Source organism: Aptenodytes forsteri, unplaced genomic scaffold, assembly GCF_000699145.1.
Source record: "Aptenodytes forsteri isolate BGI_AS27 unplaced genomic scaffold, ASM69914v1 Scaffold73, whole genome shotgun sequence".
Taxonomy (NCBI): domain Eukaryota; kingdom Metazoa; phylum Chordata; class Aves; order Sphenisciformes; family Spheniscidae; genus Aptenodytes; species Aptenodytes forsteri.
The window spans coordinates 2,549,574-2,565,903 of record NW_008796215.1 but is presented as its reverse complement, the minus strand read 5'-3'; positions in this window follow the sequence as shown (position 1 = coordinate 2,565,903).

Genomic DNA, 16,330 nt, shown 5'->3' with positions numbered 1-16,330 from the left:
ATGTATGTGGAGGTTTGGCATAATGTGCAATAGTGACATCATGGGTGAATCCAGATGTGATTAGTGTTTTCTTCTCTCCTTCCTTTTTTTTTTGTTTGTTTATATAAAATGTCACTGTAGCTCCTTTTTCAGGATCGTGTGATGATTATTTTATAGTGAACTGGCTCTGCTCAGAAGTTCCTACCTGGAAAATCCTATAAGGTGAAGTTGTCCCTTAAGGACCAAGCGACAGTCATCTGTAAAGGGGTAGGCCAGTAGTCTGAGCTAGAGATGTTTGCCTGAGTTGCAGAGGCCCATGATCTGAGTTATAGGGGACAGAAATGATTTGATGTCAGACTTGAGTCCTTGGCTTCTGGAGCTGGGCCAAGTCCACTTCCTAGAGTTAAATCATAGTAGTCAGGGACATGATGACAGCTGGAAATGACCAGGTGATCCAGTAACCTCTCCTGTCCTCCATCAGAGGTGAGGAGGAAGAGGGAGCAGAGCAACTAGGGAATTTAAAATGGAGCTTGTGACAGGTGCCACTCGCTGTGCCCCGCTACAAAAGACTGGCTTACAAAAGAGGGAAGGGCGAGAGGCTGGCTCCTTTCCACCATGAGCTCACTGACTTTGTAAGGTCATGGCGAAGCTGCCTTGATTCCCTGTGCACTGCGCTCTCTGCTGCCCTGCCAGCACTAATGCGCAGTGGCTGTGGAGCTGCACTTCAGTTCAGCACAGCAGACTGCAGCCAAGTCTAGATGACTTTGGAGATGCTGGTGTTGCGCATGAAATTACCTGAGATGAGCCATGATGCAGCTCTCGGGACAGGACAGGAGCACTTTACCCAGAGGAACAAGGCAGTGAAGTCCCTCAAAAAGGATTTCCTTTGCAAAAGGTTTGGGATTGATGTAACTGGCCGAAGTGAGAATGCATTTGTGTTTCAAAGTCAATGGGAGTTTTCATTTACCCTCTGTCAAAAATAAGGCAGATAGAGGAGCTTGGGAACCATGAGGAAAATGTTACCACGAGCTCTGTGGATAGGAGAGATTTTGTAGCAGCAGCTCGCTGTCTGTATCCCCAAACAGATCTAATTCAGAGAAACCTGAGCACAGCAAAGCCCTTTTCTTGGCAGTATCCAGCACTATCTCCTCTCTGTGGAAGTACACGGCTCCAGTTCTGCGCAGACAAAATGTCAGGGCTTCAACTGCCTCCCTCCCTCCTACCAGCTTAGAAGCCAGCAAGTGCCATTCTAATGAAGGATTAACTTTGCACTCAGATATGTGCTCCCTGTGCCCTCCCCACATACAAGTACAATCATACCCAAAGCATATTAAGACATGCTTACTGAATAAAGCCAGGTCAGGTGTTGAGGTGTCAGTCTGCTGGCTTGTATGTAGCCCTGACTCCTTGAAGCTAGACTTTGACTTGGTTAGCAATAGTAAGGCTGTGCTATAGGTCCAAAAAGTAGGATTGCAAAGGTTTTGCTCCCCACCTCCCATCTGAAGGACATGGCTCCCTGAGCTGGTTGGCACCCTTTGTTTCTCAGCTGTGATCCACATGCAGCGTCCAGCAGAAGTCCTCAGGCATTTAACCCCCTTAGCAAGGCTGGGGCTGTGCCTAGCTGCTGTTGAGTGGAAGAAGAGCCAGAGAGGCAGAGCAGTAGTAGCCCAGCAGCAGGGCTGTTTTGAATCTGTGTTCTTGGATACGAGCCCTAGCTAGAGAAGGGGACATACTGGTTGGGTGACAGGGGAACAGGAATGAAAATGAACTCTGGGCTCTTTTTGTTAAAAGATGTCTCCCTAGCACTGACTGCACTAATCCTGCGGGACTTGGAGCGCCCTTGTCCTGACAAGCAGGGTTTTCAAGGCAGGTCTGCCTGGTTGGCAGTGCTGAATATGTCCTTGCTTTGCATGCAGCAGGCATGGAGAAAAGAGCCTGAGAAAAACAGCAGCTCCTGCTGCCAACCCTGTAAGGCAGCTGACTTCTCAGATGTCAGGCAGATCTGAAACATCAAAGGGGCTTCTCTTGAACTAGCTGACCTTTTATTACACATATCCTTTCGCTAATACCCAGTGGATTATCTTTGCCTTGTTTTGCTACTGTGTTCTTGACCTGTGGCAACCCCCCTGCTTTGAACAAGCTCCATGATGGCAGAGAGGTGGCATTCACAGTGACTGTACTGCTGCAGGTGGCTCCCAGTGGGTGGCAGTTGTTCCTCTCTGAATTTTGTATGTGTGTATGTGTGTCACTGGAAGTGCCTCCAAGCATGTCTCACCACCCCCATGCTTCAATCTGATCCTGAGCTATAGGTGAGCACCAGTTCAGCAGACACTGAAAGAAAGTGGGTTTAGCCCCAGATGAACTATGTATTGCTGTGAATGCAGGAGTTGGCCGTGCTTACACACGTGGTAAGCTGCATCCCAAGACCACTGAGGACAATAATTTCCAGTGGCTTTCTGTCTCCCTTGAGCAGTCTTGCTGAAATCCAGGGGAGCGCTGGTAGAAGTAGATGTGAGAGAGGTGTTTCTGGAGGAACGTGTTGCTGGTAACTTCTGGAGGTAAACATGGTTATGAGATGATGTGATGAAGGAAAGCCAGCACAGAGGAGACAAACCCCCTGCTTTTAAGCGCTGTTCTGCTGTGTCTCTGACATGCTCTCGTTGACCCCATCATGTGGTTCTTGTTGAGAGGGAGCTGCACAATGCTGCCATACACGCAAATTGCCTCTGACTCTGCTCTCAGGGCTGTCTGCAGCCTTCTCTTTCCTGGGTCTGCTGTCCTGGTCCTGGACTTTTTCCAGCCAACACCTCCCACCTGCACCGTACTCTGTCATCAGTGATTCCCCTATCGTGTTATAATCTGCTGGAATAACTCGTACTGCATAAGCAATTCTTGAAATGTGCATAGAGTTTATACTTGGAGCAGAGGACAGGCACTCACAAAGAATATGAGAATCACTAGATTAAAAACAGTTTCTCTAGGAAATAAAGGGCAGAAAGCTTGTGTAACGTGTTGCTGAGACCATTAGGAAACCCTGGTTTCTAGGAGAAGGGAGGAAGTGAAAGAGGTGGCTATGTAAGCCTGCTTGCCTTGGCATACTGGACCAAACAGTGAGGGTCAGCTTCAGTCTTTAAGAGTCAAGACCCTGGAGGTCTGTTGCATTCACTAGCTATCATGTCGTGTCAGCCAGCTGGGGAAGCTAGTGGCTTGAGGCTGTGCCTGTAAAAATAGGTGGCTGGTTCTCTCCACTGTCCTTTTGCAGCCTTCAACATCTATGCAACTTGTGTGTCGAGACTTTGCTTTGTGATCTGAATTCATCCTGCCTTCATAGTCCGCCCCGGCGAGGCTATTCAGTACTCAGTCAAATTATCCCCCCAGCTGACTTCCATCTACTTTGAACAGCCCGACTTTCAATGTGCTTGCACAAGTTATCCTCTTTGCTAGCAAACTAGCTTTACTGTTTGAGTGCTGCACTCACCAAGTGGCACTCGATTAGCATTTTCACTCCTGCTTCATCAGTTTGTTGCTTCCCACATGACCTGTCCCTTTCTCAGTATGGAAATGGACTGCCCAGGAAGGCTGAAGTGCCACTGTGAATACATTCATGTGCTACACGGAGGAGCATTGGAGCTGACAGAACGAATAATTCTGTTGGGCGTAGCTACCGTTCAAATGACTCTTTGACTCTTTAGTCTCCTGGGCACCTATTTACTATCCCTGTACTAGTCTTGAAAGAGTCTGGGACCCCTGCCGTACTAGTACCAGTGGATCAAGCCCTCTAGTTCATCCTCTGTACTTTTTTCCCCAGTTTTCTCAAACCACAGTGAGTTTTTTCCTGATTGAAAGTTAGGTTTTAATGCTGGAGTTAATTCTTAAATAATGAGGATGAACACTTCTGTAGGGTTTTAGTTCCACGAAGGATGGTCGGCACTCTATAGCAAAACCATGATGATTGTTGTTGTTAGCAAGAATACAAATAATAATTCATTATAGTTACCTCACATTTGCCATCTCAGGAAGAACCTGGGAGCTATTGGATGAGACACAGAAATATCAGGCAAAGCTGTACTTGTAGGAGATAGAACAGGCTATATTTTATATTGCCTATATAGACATAGCTTTGCCTAGGCTATGAAATATTATTGAAGCACAATTGGAACAATCCAGTCAGGTCTTGCAATGAGAAATATGATTTATGAGGGTAAAGTCACTCAACATCATCTTAATGACCTACTATTAAATACACCTTACTAAACTTGATATGTCCGGGAGCACACTGCCTGAGAGACAGTGTTCCTATCTAATTTGGTGGTTTCTGCTCATTTTCAAACACCTTGCATAGCCACAGAAAAAAGAGAAGAACTGTTTTGGACAGAGATTACTCTTCTGGCTACAGATAAAGGTATAAAATTTACAGAAGCCTCACCTTTACATACCACCTTTGTTTTGACCATCTGAGCAAAGTGTGATTGGTGTTTTAAGCTAATACACCATATATAAGCAATGGCAGCCAAAAAGCCAACATATGTTTGCTTCCATTTCCCCTGCCGCAGGGAAACTAACCACTGATAGCAGCATGAGTGGTGGTGATTTCTTAAACAATCACAGATAATATAATGGCATCTCAACGGACCAAAACCATAGTTATGCACAAGCATAGAGGTACTTAGACCTTCCTCCAAGTCTTAGACCTTCCTCCAAGTCTTAGACTTTCCCTCCTGTAGCAAGGAAGGGAAATGGTGTAAGAGTTCCTGTACTTCATCTACCTAAGTTACTGTGAGATGACCTTTCCAATGTTAATTAAGCTGAGTCAGAGTATAAGGTGTGACATGAATAATTCTTGAACACACAAAAAAGCAATAAATATACATTCAGAGTTACGAAAGCTTAAATTGCTTTCCCTGATGCAGAGAATGTCTGTCCCCTAAGGTAAATGCCACCAAACAATGCTGGATTCCTGTCAAAGTGGCAGCTGATGGTCGTTCTGGGAGTAAGACCACCGATGGTTCGGCATCTGACAGCTTGGCCTGTTTTGTTTTTGCAGGATTCAGGCAGCAGTTCAAGTTGGCCTCTCTCAGCAGAGCTCATTCCAGGGACTGAGGTGTGGAAAATCCCTTGCATATAACATACCTTTGACACCCCGAACTTCTATCTCCTCTTGAAAATTGGAAGGTGTCCTGTGCCTCGATTTCTACATATGAGGAGATAGCTCTTTCCTGTGCCTCTATGGTTTTGCCCCAAAGACCACAAAGTTCTTCCATGCTGTTTTGGTGGGAATCACATGAGAACATGGCATAGATGTTTTGCTTATGATTTCTGTCCTTCTTGTGAACAACAGCCAGCAAGAGCAAGGAGCAAGTGGTTTATTGGAACTTGCTTCTCCGTGCTTGTGACTATGCAAAATCCGTGGGGTGTTGCAGCACTCTGCATCCAAGCAGAGTGATATCTGGTGATACTCCAGGTGATACCTGAAGTGCAGGGGAATCTGTGAGGAACGTCACAGCATCCTAGAAAGCACACTTGAACCTGCAAAGACCTGTTCTGTTACAAAGTCAACTGAAGTTTCTAGGAATGATATAATCATGTGAAGGGAGACCAGGGTTAAATTACCGAGTCAACAGACATCATTTAGAGGAACGCAGCTCTGAGGTGAAAACAGATAGCAGTAACAGGGTGAACCAGAGTTCAGCTGAATTACAGGATGCTATGCCTGGAATTAATTGTGCTTTATGCAGAGCAGTTGAATGGACGGGCAGCCAGCAAGCCCCTGTAGAAGTGGGGTAAAAAGAGAAGTTATGTTTTGATGTCTAAAGCAGGGCATTAGGTTATTGGTCTTGATGGGCAAACAGTCATACAGACTGTGCTGCTGGGCTGCTGGGGAAGACATACAGGAAAGAGGACCACTGCTTCCTACAGCAGAACTGGCTTATGACTTCTACTGCAGCACAAATACCACATCAGTTTCCTAAAGTGCTCCATTAGGAGGAAGAGATGCCTTGGTAAAAAGATGTAGTAGTGGTGGGATTAGCATGATGCTGCCGGGGGAGATATGCAGGTCGTGCAAATACTGTTGGTATCAGTGGACCTCCATCCACCTCCCGTTTGTCGCTGGCAAACAGACTCACTCCATCTATGTTCTCTCTTCACCCCCAGCTCCTGATCACAGTCTCCTCTGTACGGAGAGTAGAACGGCCTGGTCTGTGCCACCATGTTCTACGACTGCTGAGGGGGAGGCAGTTTGTCTCTCATTAGTATTCTGCTGTTTGGAAACATGAAGTGGAGAGGGGAATTGAATTAAAATGCAATGTTTTGGGGTCACGTTCTCTGATGGTGCAAATCAGCACAGCCTCAGTTAATTTAATTAGCGATGCTGACCCTGGAGTTATAAACATTTATGTCTCTTGCTGTGAGTACTATGGCAGCATGCAGAAGATTTAAAAAGAGCAATTTTTTTTCTTCGTTTTTTTTATAGACAGCATTCAAAGAAATGCTAAAAAAGTTGTCAGTCTTTGCATCAAACTTCTTGAACCAAATATCAGCCGCACTAAACACTCCTGTTGGCCCGCATCTCAGGGCAACCCTCACTGTATGCACTAGACTGTCATGTTCAAAGGACTATTTTCACACTAAAAATCCCCTTGAGTTAGATTAAAAAATGACAAATAAGCTGCTCCAAGTTCTTGTAGGAATTCTACAGGTTATACTAGCATGGGGACATATGAAGACTCTCATTTTTTCATAGAGGAAATCCTGTCACCTTCTATGCATAGAGAATTGCAACAGAAGGGTCCATATGGAACCACACAGGAAATGTTTCCTGTTCATTTGAGATGGTAACAACAGACAGGATTCCCTCTTAGTATAAGCACATGAATGTCCTTTGCAAGTGAATGGAAGTGCCAGAAGGTCTTGGTGTCCAGTCTTTTTTTTTTTTTTTTTTTAATTATTTGTTTTTAGGGTGATTTAATTTTAGTTTGCAAGTGCAGCAGGTCTCATCCCATTCACTGACAGTCAGAAATCCAGGAAGACTGGATGTGATTTACAGTCATTTCCCGTAAGAAATTGAGGGCCAGCACAATCAGGATCAAAGACTGAAGTAACAGCAGCTTTCACAGTAACAACCAGTCTTTCATTTCTAGATCCTCATGCCTAGCTCACTAGAGTAGCTTCAGGTAAATTCTATTTATAACAGAAAAAAGTTGTAGACCAACTAAGCCAAGTGCCAGAAATCCCAGAATGGCAAAAGGTCTGAAAGGAAATAAAGTAATTTCTATGCCACCATCCCCCCAAATATGCTCATAAAAGCTAAAACAAGAAAGATAAGAAATGACTGGACTTCATTCTGCTTTTACTTAGAGCATTCTTACCTGAATTTAATAGTTGACCACAAGAGCAAATATCGACATGAACAACGGCACAACAGCAGCTGTAGCTTAGATATTCAGGTCTATATTTCAGGAGAAAGGTTCCTGGGGGGTTAAACAAGCTTTTATCCTTCATTTTTCCAGTTTCCTGTCTCAGCAATAGCAGTAAATGCAGCATATCCTCCTGCCTCGTGTGATTTTTGCTCCCATTGCCTCCTCTCTGAATCTGGATAGCAGGGAAAAAGGGAATGAGAGTCCCAAAAGGCATGGCTGTTCATTGAGGCTGTGGATAGCAGATTTCAAGTGAAGCAGTCCACACATGCCAAGATGTTAAGGAAGTCCAGCTCAGGAGTGAAAAGCATTAACAACACTGCAGAGGCTGCTTACCCAGCACCTGCCTGCTTTGAACCTGGCTCAAACAAAATACACAAGCCCGTGGCTGCTCACAATTTTGAAATCTACCATTTAGTTTTGAAAGCTCTTTAGGAACTTGCTTTTCCTCTTTTTTCCCCCTCCTCCTTCACCTTTCGCCTCAGTGACTTTGCTGTGACGCTGGGAGCGGGATGCTGAATCTCTGCTACCCGCTCTGCTCCCAGATGGGAACAGGAAGGGTGCCATCATGGCGGGAGCACCGTCGCTGCCCTGTGCAGGCTTCCACTTCCACAAAAGATGTAAGCTGTGTTTGCATGCAGGGAATCTCTGTGTTTTACATGCCTGTTTTGTTCAATAGCTATACCTCTTCCAAGTGTGTGTGCTGAACAGAAAGCTGGTAGATGCAGAATCTCCATCAACTTAAGAAGAAGTGTTCCTTAGTTATATCCATAAGCTAAGAAATTGAAATGAGGGGAAAAAAGGAAAACTTGTCATTATTTCAAGTGTACATATGTTTTACTGCGTGGACTCCTGTTATTAAATAACACTCTCTGTGTATGTACATAATAAGAATGAGTGTATTTGCATGTGTGTGTCTGCTTTTCCCACCAGTCCCACCATATTTCTCTTGTCAGGCAGGTGAATGATCATACTTTGCACTAAAATTATCAGTGTCATGGCAAAACATGCATTGGACAGATATTTTTTCAGCACTGGTAAAGGTACATGATGCTCCTGAAAGACTTAATGCTTTGCATAACTACAATTTGATGTGGCAATTTTTTTTCATATAGAAGGCAGAGGTTGCTTGCGTTTTTAATGCAGTAGCTATGCTGTCCACTTTATTTCCCCAATAATTTGCTAACCTAGGGCTATAAGCATTTGGTGATTTCCTGGCTTGCAACATTTAAGTGCTGACTATGCTTACGTTCCAGAACATAGGTAGCTCCTGCACACCCCTTGTTCATCTGCAAACTTTCCGTCCTACTTGTTGACAGGTGGCTCTTCAGTCAAGGTCTGAGAATCTCCAAGGATGCTGACTCCACCATAAGTCTGGAAGACCTGTTCCAGCACTGCACCGCTCTCACTGTGATTTTCTTTTCCTTATATCTAGTCAGCATATCCCCTGCTGCAACTTCTGAATAATCAACACAGATTAAGCTAGGGTTTCGTGAGTCTGAAATACCTCCACAGCTCTGCTGGAGTAACTTCTTTTTGCAAAGTCTGAAATACTTTATTTGTATTTGGATCTTCTCTAATGTGTTGAATACTTTAAAATGAAATTAATTTAAAATAAAATTTGAAGCTCACGGTCATTCTAAAATTAGGGAAACAATATTTTCACTTAGACAAGTGTTGTTTTAACAATTCTAAGCATTTCTGAGGATTATTCACATAAAATTATCAAAGCCAGTTTTTTTCCTTTTTATATTTTGGTATTTCAGTGTTTTTTTTTTTTCTCAGAAAGGATATTTTAGTGAAAACATATCTCACTATATCAGTTCAGGAGCCCATGGGAATGTCTGCACAGTCAGGTACAGATAAATCTAGTGCTAACTGTGCCCTAGTGAGACATGAGTTAGCTTTGATCCAAACCTGTTAGTTAGCGTAGGTCCAGGCTGCACAGGAAAACCTGCTGAGATATAGATAGCTACATCAGCCCTTCTAGAAACAAACTCTCTCTTCTTTCATGCTTACGGTCTAGATTCATTCTGCCTAACTATGAACTCTAAATAGGCTAGTGACTCCTTGTCCCTCTGTTGCCTCTGAGGAAAGATAAGCATCTACAAAGGGCAGCTCAGACCTCATCTGAGCTGGTTTCCCACCAGAGGTGTCTGCCTCCCTGTGATGACTACCCAAAGATCCCAGCTTGATCCAACTGCTAATTTAAACACTGTACAGAGGTGGCAAAAATCCATTGCAACAAATAAGGGCTCAAATTCCCAAAAGGCAACCCTTTGGCCTATTGGAGGTATTTTCATCATCTGCATTAAGATCCTAACTTAGAAGCCATTCGTAAAATTGATATTAAAGACTTGGTTTGTTATACAGAGACTGGGGAATAAGGGGATGTCTCCAGAGTACAAATGCTTAAGCTAGTAGTCTCCAGCGAGATTGTATGAACACCTTCCCTCCCAAAGAGGGTGGACAGAAGCAGAGACGGTGATACTTGTACATCTTTCAGTGCTGGTTTGCGCTTGCTTGTCTAAAGGATATTGGTGTGAATATCCATCTTCTGTGAGAAGGCAAGGGCTTTTCAGAAGTGCTAAAGCAAGCTCATTGAAGAGTTGGTGGTGAAAATGAAATTTGGGATGGCAGGTTTCACCCCCAGCCCTGGTTGCTTGACTGTTATCACCTTCTTTTCATCTGATGGCTTCCCATGTTTTTTCAGTGCAGCGTAGGGAGGGGAACAGTTTGCAACTGAGTCGCGCTGAGGTGTTCTGCCTCCATCGCCAGAAGGCTTAGTTTTGCTTTTTATTAATTACAGGAGTTGAGTGACTGTTTAAAATGCAACAGTATGGCACCGGTGTCCTGTGAAACATATGGGCCCGGGAGAAAGGTCTGACCTGAGCCTCAGCTGGTGTACCCGGACGTCAGACCAACTACACCTGTTCACAGCAGCTGAGGGAGCTAGTCTCTTGTGTGCAAAGCTAAGCTGTTTGCCTAAAGGGCAGCCTTTGCCATGCTGAAGGACTTGTTTTAGGATGAGAGAATGGATGGTTCTGTACTTCCCACGTATTTTTTGCAATGTTTGCATCAGCTTACTGATGTAGTCTTGAGAAAGGGAGAAAGCAAGGCTTCCAGTGGTGCATGTATTCTTTAGCAACCCCAAAAAGGGAATGTGGCTTCCTATGGCGAGAATTTCCTGGAGTTAGAAGCTGATTAGCTTCCCAGGGTCACCGAGTACTCTGACTCTTCTGCATTGTCAGAACAAGTAAATACACAACAGCGCCAGGGACACCGAGGCTTAGATGGTCTCTGTTCCCTAGAGTTGCTGCACCAAATCTACAGCTGGGGAAAGGCAGCAAAATTCTGCTTTGCTGCGTTCTCCTGTTTGAAGCTTCAGCCCTGAGGATTTGTTTATCAGCTCTTCAATATGTCAATATGCCATATTTCAGTATGAAAATTCAGCATGTTACAATGCTAACTAGAATGACGTTTAATTTTAGAAGACACCTCCTTTCTGTGCGTAGGAAGATGGGTTTTGCTGTGTGCTGAAGCGCACAATAAGGCTGTTATCGAACATTCCCATGCTGGTGTGAATTAGAAGCAGTAGTTTTAAAATCAGCAAATCTGCACCCACTTAAAACCAGTCTGCTTTCAAAGTCTTTACAGGGGCATTTTGCATTTATTGTCTCAAGTGACCAAGTGAGTACTGAGGGTCATCTTTTCTCTGGAGCCGCATCAGTTTATATCTGTTGAGAACCTGGCTTTGAACGCATATTCTACCAAGCATGTCAGATTTGCTGTGCTGTTTTGCAGTAAATGCCTAAAAGCTCATACGATGCCTGGAGCAATGCATAGTAACAGGACTTGGATACGCCCATGACCAAGCAGAAAAGATCACTTTCTGGGGAAGGAATGTGAGGGAAGTCATTCACAGGGAGATGGAGGACTTTTTGGATCACCTCTAAGGGGAGGGAGGGAAAGGGGAAGGAAGGGAAGAACGGCACACGAAGCTCCCCATTATAGGAGCTGTGCAAGAACTAGTGCAGAGGAAGGATGAGTCACCTTCAGGCTTTGGCTTGGGTGGCAAGGGAGGCGCTTCCACCTCCCAAACTCCCCCTCCTTTTGCTTTATCACTGCTTTTCTGCTCTCAGACTCTGCGGTGACCCTTGATTCACTTCAGAGAGGGATTGTGGCAGTGCCACACATGGGGGAAGAGCAGAGCAGGGAATCACAGCACCCGCTATGGGGATCTCAAAGTCATGCCTTTTCGCTGTGCGTTCAGTTGGCTGTTAGAGGACTGGCCTAGGAGCTGTGGGTAAGTCTGACTCCCCCATGTTTTATGCAGTCATTTACACCCACATAAGTGGGGGAGGAAGCACCAGCAAATCACAGCTTCTCCATTTCTTTACACTAGACTTTTCTTGCTTTGCATTATGTTCCACAGAGAGAAATTACTGCACAGAGCCCTAAGCAGAGAGCTTCAGACCCGCGTATTTTTGGTACTGCTGTTGATATACAAGACTGGAGGCAGCGAAAGGGACACTTTGCCTGCCTTGAACTATCTAATACTTAGGCATAAAGTCTGAGTTAATTGTCTAGGCTCTTTCTTTTGTTAGTAAAAAAGCCAGGCACTGCTAACGGGTGATTCATGCCTCCCTATGGTAGATCTGACAGATAGGCATGGTGACTCACCTTTTAATAATGCTAATATGTCTCCACTGGCTGTGGGTTTGCTGAAGACATCTAACTTCCAGGTGGGTAAACTTAGGTGAGATGAATCTTATCTCAGGAAGCAATTTCTGCTGCCATCTCTCACCTTCCTCTGCAAACACTTCCAGTGAAACGTTTCGGACTTGTGAAGAAATGTGCTCTTCAGTATGAAGCAGGAGCTCTGAAATTAATATCGTGAAATGTCAGTGGCTCTACCTGTGTACCTATGGCAAGCTCGTAAGGGAGTAACCATTAGACCTGCAGTGGCAGCCTGGAGGATGTCAGGAGTAGAAAACCACCAGTCTGAGTGCTCAGTTTCTTTTCACCCACGGAGATTCAGGTACAGACAGATTTCAGTGGTTCCTCTGAAATTCACAGAAAAGTTTTATTTATATCCAAGGAAGATTTTGCCCTAGCAGAGCAAAGCAGAGTTATCAAATGGCCAAATCCACACACACAAAAAAAAAACCCCAAACATTGTAAACAGCACTATTGGTTTGGAAACATCCATCTCATTACTATTTTAGAAGACTAAAACATTTCTATAACAGCATTAAGTATAGCCTTCATGCATAGCCAAGGTACTTTTTTCAGACTACCAACAACAGGAAAGATGTCAGATGTGCTGTATCTTCAAATTAAATGCACAAACATACTAGATTTGAAGATTTACTCCTAAATTTCTATTTATTCCTAACTTGAAACTAGCTGGTTGGGTGTCTGTTCAGTAGATCCCAATCTGAGCAATATTACACAAGGGATCAGTCCATGAGTTTTAAAGAGCTGAGAAAAGTTGCTCACGTGCATAAATAGTATCTGGTTTGATTATTAAGGGTCCTCTCATATGATCGTATTAAACCACTGAATAGTTGCTTATTTGAACTTGTTCTGTCATTGGCAGAGAGTTGTCTTAGGAAGTTGAAATTAAAGACGTAGAAACTTCTTTAAAAACATTATGCAGATTTGTACTCATGGTACTGTTGTGCCACTGACAGGTAATGTGGATTTTGCCAAATATGCAGCACGTTACAGGCCTCTAGTGGTAGAAATAAAAATATATATATTAGGATCTATCCCTGTAACAGTTCCTGATGGTACTTATTGGAGTCTTAATAAATTGTATAATGCTTTCTGTTTATAGATTTGGCCTGCTAGTTTGCTCACTTGAGGGAAATGGAAATTCTGCAGAGGTCAGAGATGTCAGTGACAATTTTCTGTTAATCTGAAAACCACAATGAGAGAGTAAACTAGGTTAAAAAAGAGAAAAGTACATGGTGTATAGCCCTACTCTTGCTCAATTTCAAGGACTATTTGCAGTAGCCAGAAGAGGTACAATTCACCCCTCCCTGTGGGCCCGGCAGGTTACAACCATGCCACACCATATATACCGAGGCTCAAGCACAGGGCTCTGCCAGTACATCTCAAAGCCTGGCCATTGCCTGGTTGGTATCGGCTCCCTGAAAAATTTGCAGGTGTTAGTTGTCCAGCAGCATCCCCCTTTCAGTCCTTGTAAAGGAGCATATCATCCTGCCAGGCTGATCTGGTAGCATTTAACACTTTATTTGCCCAGCACAAATCTATTTGTCTTGCACAAAGTACAAGACAGTGACTAATCAACTCCCAGAGGGTTGTTTGGTGGTTTGTTTTGGGGTTTTTTGAGAATTACAAATTTTCACTAATATTAAGAATAATACTGTAAAACATAGCTTCATTTCTGAGATAAACATGATATGAACTTATACCTCCCAAGGCTGTACTTCTGTACCATTTCCACTACCTTCTTTCTTCTCAAGCTTGTGTTCAAAAGGAGCTGAGAACTGCAGGTGAAGAACAGAAAGAGAGATGATTTGGAGGATGTGAAGGTAATGATTCCTGTGTTTTGGATAGTATTAAGTGGAAAGTGATAATGAAACCTAAAGAAGATTGAGGGTGTGTGGGGAAATTATGTCTGCTTGGTAGAACAGAGATAGGAATACCTGCATATATTAAACACTGATGGTAACAAGGCCAGTGGTTGTTACACAGTGTCTCTAAATGGCAGGATCTCAAAATACTGCATAAATATTAGTGCACCAGTAAGGCTCACAGGCTGCCTGTAAGGAAGTTACCCCTGTTTTATAGGAGTGATACCAGTGAAAGAGTAAAGGTAAACACAGCCTGGCTTACACAGGAATAACTGAGAGCTGTGGGCTGTAGTGGACTGGACTGACATGGTATAACCAGGATCTAGGCTCTCCAAATGGTAGTGCATGCCTCAATCTCAGCATTTTACTACATTTTTAAGGGAGTTAATGGTTTATTAAACATGGTTGTGTTGTGGTTTAACCTGGCAGGCAGCTAAACACCACACAGCTGTTCGCTCAATCCCCATCCCCACCACAGTGGGATGGGGGAGAGAATCGGGAAAAAAAAAGTAAAATTCGTGGGTTGAGATAAAGACAGTTTAATAGGACACAAAAGGAAGGGAAAATAATAATAATGATGATGATAAAAGAATATACAAAATAAGTGATGCACAATGCAACTGCTCACCACCTGCCGACCGATGCCCAGCCAGTCCCCAAGCAGCGGTCACTGCCCCCCAGCCAACTCCCCCCAGTTTATATACTGAGCATGACGTCACATGGTATGGAACAACCCTTTGGCCAGTTTGGGTCAGCTGTCCTGGCTGTGCCCCCTCCCAGCTTCTCGCTGGCAGGGCATGAGAAGCTGAAAAGTCCTTGACTAGCGTAAGCACTACTTAGCAACAACTAAAACATCCCTGAGTTATCAACATTATTCCATCCTAAATCCAAAACACAGCACTGTACCAGCTACTAGGAAGAAAATTAACTCTATCCCAGCCGAAACCAGGACAGGTTGATAGGAGTACTACATGTAAAAAAAGTAAGGAGTGTCAGAAGTGATTGAAGTGAGATAAATTATTCCGCTCTTCCACTTAGGTGTTCCTTATTGGGCAATGGGATTCATCACTGGTCACTGCACTTTAGTGAAGAAGTAGGCAAATTTGAGAGACTTCAGAAGAGAACAACTGAAATGCTATATATTTGAGGAATAAAGAGTTGGGGAGGAAAGGTTAAGCAGACTGGAAAAGGTCATTCTGGAAGACAGGTAACTGAGGGGATGTGTAAGCAGAATCTACACCAAAATCTCTGTGTGACCACAGGCCATGGAAGAAGTGATGGGAGAAGGTGGTAAAATTCTGCTGAGGTAGACATTCAAGTCAGAACTTCATATTTGGAAGTGAATACATTATTGTAAGACACATCCTCTTGTGCTTAAATTTCTTTAGATCCTCTTGCCTCTGCTTATCAGGCAGGGGAGGAAGTATCTACATTGTTGAAGTTTGTCAGGTAGAGTAAAAAAGAACCTGGTCATCCTTTCATGTACTCATTTATTGCTTTCTTTCGGCTTCCCTTGTTACACTCCTATATCCTCTCCAGGTGATGTGTGAGTTGTACCATTTTGGTACGAATAGCACCAACATTTCTCAAACATTCCCACTCATGATCCACAATGAACTTCTAGCGATCTGCAGCCAAGAGCTTGGAAACAATCGCTCTTTGTGTTACCTGTATTCACACACCTGTTTGTAGCTATGTTTAAAGACAAGTTCAATGACTTCAGTTGCTGTCCAGTGAGGTGGACAGAAATCCAGTGACCTACTGGAAATCACATCCAGTTCAGGAAATTCTGTGGGAAAAGGAAAAAATCCTACCATGCTATTAAGTAATACCCGATTATGATAGAAAACTTCCTTCATTTAGCCCAGTAGCCCGGCTGCAGGGCATTCTGCCATTATTGCTAAGCCAACTCATGACAACTTTTAAAACAGCTTGTTTTTGCAGCAGATGCAGCTGCTTAATGTTCCCAAGTACAGAAGAAGAGACTGTGATGTCTGAGACATGAATAAAGGCTCATGGCTACATGGCAAAAAAAATGTTCAGCTAATAAAATAACTGGCATCAGTCCCCAGTCCACAACTGAGCTCTGGCATCCATGGCTGACTTCCAGGTAGCTCACAGGGAACGAATGTTCGCCTGAGATCTATATGAGATAATCCATTTAACTGATGTATAAGGGACCCAACAGAAGTGATTCCCTGATACTGCCTATGGGTAGGTTATTCTGTTAATTTAGGAGCACAACTGGTCTATCCTCTTTATGACTAATCAATCAGTGCCTCTCACGGGGGTGGAAACCTTCTTGCCTCCCCTCCACTGCTGAGTGAATTC